Source organism: Trichosurus vulpecula, chromosome 1, assembly GCF_011100635.1.
Source record: "Trichosurus vulpecula isolate mTriVul1 chromosome 1, mTriVul1.pri, whole genome shotgun sequence".
In the NCBI taxonomy this organism is placed as follows: Eukaryota; Metazoa; Chordata; class Mammalia; order Diprotodontia; family Phalangeridae; genus Trichosurus; species Trichosurus vulpecula.
The window spans coordinates 51,708,707-51,719,070 of record NC_050573.1 but is presented as its reverse complement, the minus strand read 5'-3'; positions in this window follow the sequence as shown (position 1 = coordinate 51,719,070).

Sequence of the window (10,364 nt, the reverse complement as noted above, 5' to 3'; positions counted from 1 at the left end):
ATAGTCGTTGAAAGAATTCACCGATCACCCCCTGAAAGAGATCCCAAACTGAAAACACCAAGAAATATTATAGCCAAATTTCAGAACTACCAAGTCAAGGAGAAAATACTGCAAGCTGCCAAAAAGAAACAATTCAAATATCGTCGAACTACAGTCAGGATCACTCAGGATCTCTCAGCTTCTACGTTAAAAGACAGGAGAAATTGGAATATGATATTCTGAAGGGCAAAGGAGCTGGGACTGCAACCAAGGATCAACTACCCAGCAAAACTAAGCATACTTTTTCAGGCAAGGAGATGGACATTCAACGAAATAAGGGAATTCCAGACCTTCCTGATGAAAAGGCCAGAACTTAATGGAAAATTTGATCTCCAAATACAAAACTCAAGAGAGACATAAAAAGGTAAACAGGGGGAAAAACCCCCACAAACCTTATTAATCAATAAGGGCAAATTATTTGCATCTTTATATAGGACTATATCATCTTATGTATGTTTTATATATGCATATATACGTCAGTCTTGAGAATAGTTCAGCTATTATAATGATTGAAAGTGATACACATAGATTGTGAATGCCTGTATAAAGTAATTTATATAAGGATAAAAAACATAAGCAAGAGATGTAAAGGGAGGGCTATGAGAGAAGAGGCAAGGAAGTAGTAGAAAAGAGTAAATTACACCAAATGAAGAGGCACAAAAACATGTTATAGTAGAGGGAAAGAAGGGAGGGAGAAGAGCAGTATTTGAGCTTCACTGTCATCTGATCTGGTTCAAGAAGGGAATAACATACCCTGATAAGTATAGAAATCTAACTTGTCCTATAGGAAGTAGGAGGGGAAGGGGAGAAAAAAGTGAGGGGGGTGGTCAGAAGGGAGGGGAGAAGTAGCAAGTGGGAAACGGTAAGATAAGGAAGGGGAATAAAGAGGGAGGGTAAACTGAGGAAGGCGGCGGTCAAAAGCAAAACTGTTGAGGAGGGGAAGGGGAAAGTGAGAAATAAAAGCATAAATAGGGGGGAATAGGATGGAGAAAAAAAGACACAGATAGAAATCATAACTGTGAACGTGAATGGGATGAACTCTCCCATAAAACGGAAGCGGATAGAAGAATGGATTAAAAACCATAATCCTACAATATTTGAAACAGGGGGATACACACAGGGTAAAGGTAAAAGGCTGGAGTAAAATATATTGCACCTCAGCTAAAGTAAAAAAAGCTGGTGTGGCAATCCTAATCTCAGACAAAGCAAAAGTAAAGATAGATTTAATTAAAAGAGATAAGGAAGGACATTACATCCTGTTAAAAGGCACCATAAACAATGAAGCAATATCATTGTTTAACATATATGCACCAAGTGGTATGGCATACAGATTCTTAGAGGAGAGGTTAAGGGAGATACAGGAAGAAATAGACTGCAAAACTATAATATTGGGAGACCTCAACCTCCCCCTTTCTGAACTTGATAAATCTAACCTCAAAATAAATAAGAAAGAAGTTAAGGAGGTGAACAGAATTTTAGAAAAGGCAGATATGATAGACATCTGGAGAAAACTGAATGGGGATGAAAAGGAACATAGTTTCCTCTCAGCGATACATGGCACATACTCAAAAATTGACCGTGTACTAGGGCATAAAAACCTTACAATCCAGGGCAGAAAGGCAGAAGTAGTCAAAGCATACTTTTCAGATCATGATGCAATAAGAATTATTTGTAACAAAGAACCATGGAAAAATAAGCTAAAAAGTAATTGGAAGCTAAATAATCTAATTCCAAAGAATGAGTGGGCCAAAGAACAAATCAGAAAAACAATTAATAACTTCATTCAAGAGAATGACAATAGTGAGACAACATACCAAAACTTATTGGATGCAGCAAAAGCAGTTCTTAGGGGAAGTTTTATATCCCTAAATGCTTACATGAATAAAATAGGGGAAAAGGAGATCAATGATCTGGGCATATAACTGAAAAAGCTAGAAAAAGAGCAAATTGAAAATCCCCAATTAAATACCAGATTAGAAATACTGAAAACCAAAGGAGAGATTAATAAAATTGAAATCAAGAAAACTATTGAATTAATAAATAAAACAAAGAGCTGGTTTTATGAAAAAACCAATAAAATTGATAAACTTTTGGTCAATTTGATTAAAAAAAAGAAAGAAGAAAATCAGATTGCCAGTATCAAAAATGAAAAGGGTGAGTTCACCTCTAATGAAGAGGAAATCAAAACAATTATTAGGAATTATTTTGCCCTATTGTATGCCCATAAATTTGACAACCTTAGAGATATGGATGAATATCTACAAAAACATAAATGGCCCAGGTTAACAGAAGAGGAAGTAAAATTTCTAAATAACCCCATCTCAGAAAAAGAAATTGAGCAAGCCATCAATGAACTCCCTAGGAAAAAAATCTCCAGGGCCAGATGGTTTTACATCTGAATTCTATCAAACATTTAAAGAACAGTTAATTCCTATACTTTGTAGACCATTTGGGAAAACAGGTGAAGAAAGAGTCCTACCAAATTCTTTTTATGATGCAAATATGGTACTAATACCCAAACCAGGTAGAGTCAAAACAAAGAAAGAAAATTATAGACCAATTTCCCTAATGAATATTGATGCAAAAATTTTAAATAAAATATTAGCAAAAAGATTGCAGCAACTTATCTAGAGAATAATACACTATGACCAGATAGGATTTATTCCAGGAATGCATGACTGGTTCAATATTAGGAAAACTATTAGCATAATTGACCATATCAACAACAAAACTAGCAGAAACCATATGATCATCTCAATAGATGCAGAAAAAGCCTTTGACAAAGTACAACACCCATTCCTACTAAAAACACTAGAAAGCATAGGAATAAATGGAACCTTCCTTAAAATTATAAATAGCATCTACCTAAAATTATCAACAAACATTAATTGTAATGGGGATAAGCTGGATGCATTCCCAATAAGATCAGGGGTGAAACAAGGATGTCCATTATCACCCCTACTATTCAATTTGGTACTAGAAACTTTAGCTGTAGCAATAAGAGAAGAAAAAGAAATTGAAGGAATTAGAATAGGAAAAGAAGAAGCTAAATTATCACTTTTTGCAGGTAATATGATGATTTACTTAGAGAATCCTAGAGAATGAAGTAAAAAACTACTGGAAATAATAAACAACTTTAGCAAAGTTGCAGGATATAAAATAAACCCACATAAATCTTCAGCATTCCTACACATTACTAACAAAGCCCAAAAGCAAGAGATAGAAAGAGAAATTCCATTCAAAGTTACTGTAGACACTATAAAATATTTGGGAGTCTATCTGCCAAGACAAACCCAGGGCCTATATGAACATAATTATGAAACACTTTTCAGGCGAATAAAGTCTGATCTAAATAAATGGAAAAATATCAGTTGCTCATGGTTGGACTGAGCTAATATAATAAAAATGACAATTTTAACTAAATTGATCCGTCCATTCAGTGCCATACCAGTTGAACTACCAAAAAATTATTTTACAGAGCTGGATAAAATAATAACAAAATTCATCTGGAAGAACAAGAGGTCTAGAATATCTAAGGTATTGATGAAAAGAAATGCTAGAGAAGGTGGCCTAGCCATACCGGATATTAAACTGTACCATAGAGCAGGAGTCATCAAAACTACCTGGTACTGGCTAAGAAACAGTTGTGGATCAGTGGAATAGGATAGGAACACAAGATGGAGAAGTCAACAACTATAGCAATCTACTCTTTGATAAACCCAAAGAGGCCAGCTTCTGGGCTAAGAATTCACTATTTCACAAAAACTGCTGGGAAAAATGGAAAATGGTAGGGCAGAAATGGCATAGACCAATATCTGACACCATATACCAAAGTAAAGTCAAAATGGGTTCATGATTTAGGAGTAAAGGCTGATACTATAAGTAATTTGGGAGAGCAAGAAATAGTTTACTTATCAGATTTATGCAAAAGAAAAGAATTCATGACCCAACAAGAGATAGAGAGCATTACAAAATGTAAAACAGATAATTTTGATTATGTTAAATTGAAATGTTTTTGTACAAAAAAAGCCAATGCAACAAAAATTAGGAGGGAAGCAGAAAATTGGGAGAAAATCTTTACAACTAGTGTCTCTGATAAAGGCCTCATTTCTAAAATATACAGGGAACTGAGCCAAATATATAGGAATACAAGTCATTCCCCAATTGAGAAATGGTCAAAGGATATGAACAGGCAGCTTTCAGAGGAAGAAATTAAAGATATCTATAGGCATATGAAAAAATGCTCGAAATCACTACTGATTAGAGAAATGCAAATCAAAACAACTCTTAGATACCACATATCTCCTATCAGATTGGCTAGAATAACAAAATAGGAAAATGATCAATGCTGGCAAGGATGTGGGAAAATTGGAACATTGTTACATTGCTGATGGAGTTGTGAGCTGATCCAGCCATTTTGGAGAGCAATTTGGAACTACACCCAAAGGGCTATAAAAATGTTCATACCCTTTGACCCAGCAATACCACCTCTAGGGTTGTATCCCAAAGAAATCACACAAGTGGAAAAGCATCCATATGTACAAAAATATTTATAGTGGCTCTTTTTGTGGTAGCTAAGAATTGGAAATCAAAGGGATGCCCATCAATTGGGGAACAGCTGAACAAGCTGTGGTATATGAAGGTAATGGAATACTATTGTGCTATAAGAAATGGGGATGATGGACTTCATAACAACCTGGAAAAACCTACACGACCTAATGCTGAGTGAGTGGAGCAGAGCCAGGAGAACATTATGCACAACCATAGATATATGGATTCTGTGAGGACCAACCCTGACAGACTTCGCTCTTCTCAGCAACACAAGGTACAAAGACAACTCCAAAGGACTCACGATGGAGAATGCTGTCTACATCCAGGGAAAGAACTATGAAGTATGAATGCAGATTGAGTCACATTTCATGCTAGCATTTCCCGCCCCCCCCCCTTTTTTTTTTCCTTTTCTCTCTTTCATTTTTGTTTTCGGGTTGTTTTTTTGGTCCTCTTTCTTCTTTCGCATGATTCATTTCATTGATCACAGTTCTTCTCCATAACTTGACTAGCGTGTAAATTAATTCAATTCGAAGTTATACATAGAAGCTATATGGGATTCCATGCCATCTTGGAGGGGGGGAGGGAGGAAAATCTGGAACTCAAAATTATGTAGAACCAAATGTTGTAAACTAAAAATAAATAAAAAAAATAAAATTGAGATTCATTATAAAATAAAGGAAATACAATCCCTGTGCAGATATTAAAAATTGTCTGTGTGTGTCAGGCCTCCCAGCTTAAGAAAAATTCTTAGAATGCCCTTTCTATCCTGAATGGTCCTATTTCTTTTCAGGGATAGGGAATAATTATATCCCATTTGCAATTCCATTTCCTCTCCTAACATCTCATTTTGTTCGTAATACAGAAATGGTGACCTGACAATATGCCACAAGTGCAAAATGGGGTGAGAATTGTAAACAGTTTGTGATCTTTTCCCAATTAAAGGTGAATAGATGGGAGGACTCATGTTTCCAGGCCATGGCAGTACAATTTGGTGTTCTATCTAAGTTTGTCTTATTGATGACAAAAGAATAATTACCCAAGTCCTGGGTGTCTGCTGCCATGTCCACTATGGGTATCCCTTCTCCTAAGGACAAAGGGGACATGTGCACATATCCAGAAGTTGGTCCAGTTAAAAGCATGGCTGGCATGTTGGAACATATGTACATAAATGTTGCGCTCTCTTGTTCTCCCATCCCCAAGGGTGCAAAGCAAGGCATAAAGGGCAAACAATAAATGCATGGTAGACAACAAATGAAAGATTGCGTCCTGATTATCAGGTTCAAAGAAACAAGCAGCCAAAGACCACTGATTGGTTTTGGGGTCCCTTTTCAGCTTAACTGGGTCCAGAGGTTGATCAGGGGTTGCATATTTTGGAGCAGGCTTCACAGGCATCCTCTGCTTGGCAGCCTTGGTGTTGCAAAATCTGGAAAAGCCTCTACCAAATCTCAATTGGTCTCTGCATACCAAAACATCGCTTAGTCCACAGACTTTGGCAGTTCAATAAAGTCAGTCTCCAAGCGTTGAAAGGGCCACTCAATTCCTGCCCCTGCCTTTTGTCACAGTTTTCTTCCTTGAGGAATTAAATTGTTGACGAGAAAGGCAGCTAGAGATCGCCCAATGGGCCTCTGCATAAATCCCCTGGGCAAACTATGACCAGCAAACTTGTAATACAAGGGTCTTGGCTCACAGATTGGTATCAGTATGAGCAGAAATGAAAAGCAGCAGTTAACAGGTCCATAACACACAGAACTAATAAAACAAGCAAAATTATAATAGAGTGAATAAAGAGACTCAACATAGCTGAAGCCGTAGGAGTGTCAAGTCCTTTGGTAGTGTCCATATTCCTCAGGACTCTAGTAAGCATCTCTTGTACTTCTCTCCTACAGCTCTGCATGGATCAGAGTGGTTTGTGGAGGTATTTCCTGAGCTATCTCCAAATTCCAGGTCACTTGTGGAGATTGTCTAGGTAGTGCTACTAAAACTAAGACTTAATATAATTCAGTAAAATGTGACAAAATCTAATCAGATTGGCCTACCAATTCATGTGGTAAAAACCTGTTCAGACCTTATGGATCTAATCCTATTAACAACAGAGCTATAAGAACACCAAATTAGGAACCCATAATTTACCTGAAACTTCAGAGAATTTCAGTTTTTACATAGCACTTCCCCCTTTTATCTTTACCCAAACCCTGTATCAGATATAGACAGTGTTGTCTACAGGCTGAAAGAAGAAGACCTGATTTGGAAAATGAGCCATTCTCTCCCCTCATATTACCAGAGACTTCAAAATAGGAAAAAGACAATTTAAAAATCTCTTCGTAATTATTATTGCAAATTTATATGTAAAATCCTTAATCCAATTTTAGAACTTATTACTAGAAAATACTCAAAGCCTATATTTACATTAGAAACATTTGGAAGCTAATTGTGTTTGTGTGTATGTGTTTTGTGTGTGTGTGTGTGTGTGTGTATGTGTGTGTGTGTGTGTGTGTGTGTGTAAAATATATTAGTCTTTAGGTTTCCAATGGTTTAATCTTGTTGCGTTCCCAAAGTTTACTACTTCAGTAAAATTTTAAAACACTTTTATACCTTTATCTTACTCCTCATTTTGAGGATATTTACATACATATATATGCATTTGTGTAAATACACACATGTATGTACATATATCTGTACATATACATACACCCTTGCATACATATATGTGTGTATGTATGTGTGTGTACATATATATTTCTCATAAAACCCCAAACGAATGAAATATTTCAAGGGCCTAATATGTTACTATTAGTAAGGAAATGACAAGTCTAAGAACTCTTCACTTAGTTTCTCAGGATATAGAGCTGGCCACAAATTCAGATTAAAAATAGTAAGACTTTTTTTTTTACACTTGCATCATACTTTATAGTAACTCAGGTGTTTTTAGTAAGAATATGTTCATTAATAGATTTAGTATTACAATAGCAAAAGTTCCACTGTTTACCTGCCCTGATAATAGAAATTTGCTATGAAATAAAAAGAGAGGAACATGGTTGTGACTATATCAAGACTACCCCTTCAAGGACACAGACTGATCTAACATAAGCTATAACAGAGGAAATCCTCCCTTAGTTTTATTTAATTCCAGGTAAAAACCATAGTCAACAGTGAATCATATAGCAAAGTTCCACATTATTCGCAGGATACCAAAGCCAGGCTCAGAATTAACCAGGTGCAAAATTTCCTGTTCAGAAAGGAAGTAGCATAATGGTGAATCTGAATCAAGAGATTGATTCCCTTGCATATATGTGAGTTCATCTCCTTTACTTTTCCAGGCACAGACATTCACCTGTAGCAATTCTCAGACTTCACTCCCTTTGGGTAGCTCATAACATTCCCCTTGAATGGTGGACAACTGGCTTAATGACAATTCAGACAATCATACTTGAAATAAAAACTTGGAACAGTATCAAATTATAATCCCAAGAGATTTTACCTCAAATAACAAAATTTCAGTAATCACAGTTTAGGACTAGGATATTATCATCATTTTTCTCATGTTGCAATAGCAGTTAACAATGATCACATATAAAGACATTTCATTTATCTTTCATTTATAAATTAAGAATAATTATACTCTGGAGTTTCACACATACAGCAAATACATGGTAGTTGACTCGAAACCCCAGAAAAACTCTGATTACAGAAAGATTCCAATCTGTATTCCTTCTTTACCTTTAAGGCAAAATGAAATCTTTGAAATTAAGGTCTATTGTTGTTTATTTGATTCAAAGATGTAACTTCAATACACATTATCCATTTACAGATACAATTTCATAATTTTCATAAGTTATGATCAAATAATCTTAGAACAAACTCACTCCTTACTATAAACAAACTTGTAAGTCCCCCCCAACTTTGACGGGGAGTGGTCCTAATTTCTGAAACTTAATTATTTTAGCATTTTAAAACATGCTGTCAGCAGGTATGATAGGATCTTATGACACTGCCTGAATAGAAAGTCCTAAAAATTTCACAAATAAGGACAACTTAAGATATCTTTGCTACTTCTCCCCGCACCTGACAAGAGCAAGTTAGTATTGTTATCCATTTTAAACAAAAGATACCCAATTAACAGTTTTCAAACATTGAACCACCTTCTTTAACAGCTCAATTCAGAATCTAATGTGTTCAGATCAAAAGGGAAGTTGTTTTCCTAATAAGACAATTGCAACACTTTCTGGATATCATTTTTTTTTTCAAGTTAACGGCATTTCTTATACAATGGTTTCCCAAATTGCGCAATACAAGAAAAATTATAAGCCTAACAATAATGTAAACAATGCTATGGATTTCAAAAATATAACACAAAATTTTTTTCCAGTCAAATAATGTAAATTCTTTTGAATGCAATTCAAACCTCTCCTATAGAAAATCACCATTTATCAGTTGGGCATTCTATATCCATCTTATTCAAAACACAGCAAAGAGTATTTTAGTTAATAAAATAATAGTTAACATTTATGTAGTGATTACCATGTGCCAGGCACTGTGCTAAGTGCTTTATTATTATTTTGTTATTTGGTTCTCACAAAAACCCTGTGTAATATTAATTAAGTTGGGAATTTTTTACTGCTTTAGAATGCTAAATTAATTAAGTATCTTTGATTGAGCCTTAGCAGATGCAAAGCCCCAGGCCTAAACCTCTAATTACTAGGTGTTAAGCCAATGTGGGTGTGAAGCCCTTGGGGTCCTAAGGGGAGTATGCACCTAAGTTTTGGTCAATCAGATGACATTCTAGTTGATTGGGTGATGTCTAAGGACTTATAAAAAGAGAAAACAGTTGTTTGCTTGGAGCTCTCAGCCACTGGAAGAGTGGTGTGGGACTCTGGGCAGCCACTCTAAGAGCCTTCTGGCTCATGAACCCAGATGCTGATGCTTTCCTGGTAACGATGAATTGTGATTTAGTCTGTTTATATTGTGTATGTTTGTAATTTGTATTTGCTCTGAAGTTCAAGGCGCTGGCTTTTCCTCCTGAACTAAGTGAGTGATATTTGTATGTTGGATTAAAGATTGTTAACCCCTTAATGTTGCTTTCCTTAGTAAAGCAGATCAAAAGAACCTGTGTTGGAAGCTCTGTATGCTGGTCTTGTTGGGTCTTACACCTTAACAGTTGCTGCTGGTCACATTGTTGTTACAAAATGGCGTAGTCGGCAGGATCTGCAGGCCTTCTGTATGTTGGTTGTTGTTGATTTTACACAGCCACAGTAGCTGCTAGCAAGATTGTTGCAACACCCTGAGAGGTGGGTGCTATTATTATCCCATTTAACATATGGAGAAACTGAGGCAAACAGAAGTGAAGTGATTTGTTTGACCTCATCCAGCTAATAAATTTCTGAGACCATATTTCAAAGATTTTCCTGATCCATGCATTTTCCAAATATATTGTCTTAATGCCAAATATCACAAGCATTTAAATTAAATTTTAATTTATCACAATAATCCTAATAGGGAGAACACATCCAACTGTGAGACTACATTTTAATTTAGTTTCAAGACAAATTTCAACCAAGTCAAGTCTGGGTTTACAATTACAAATGTAACATTCAAAAACTCAATTTTCTGAAGGACCATAAGCTCAAATTTTAGAGCCCATTGCTTTCAGTTAGCTCACTTTCAAAGACATGTGGTGGTAGGCAAACATTTCCATCCCTACTTTTCGGAACCCATGGGGTTCAAAGATTAGGACATAACCCTTACAATGGTCCTTCAAGGAGAGAGTTTTTGTATCC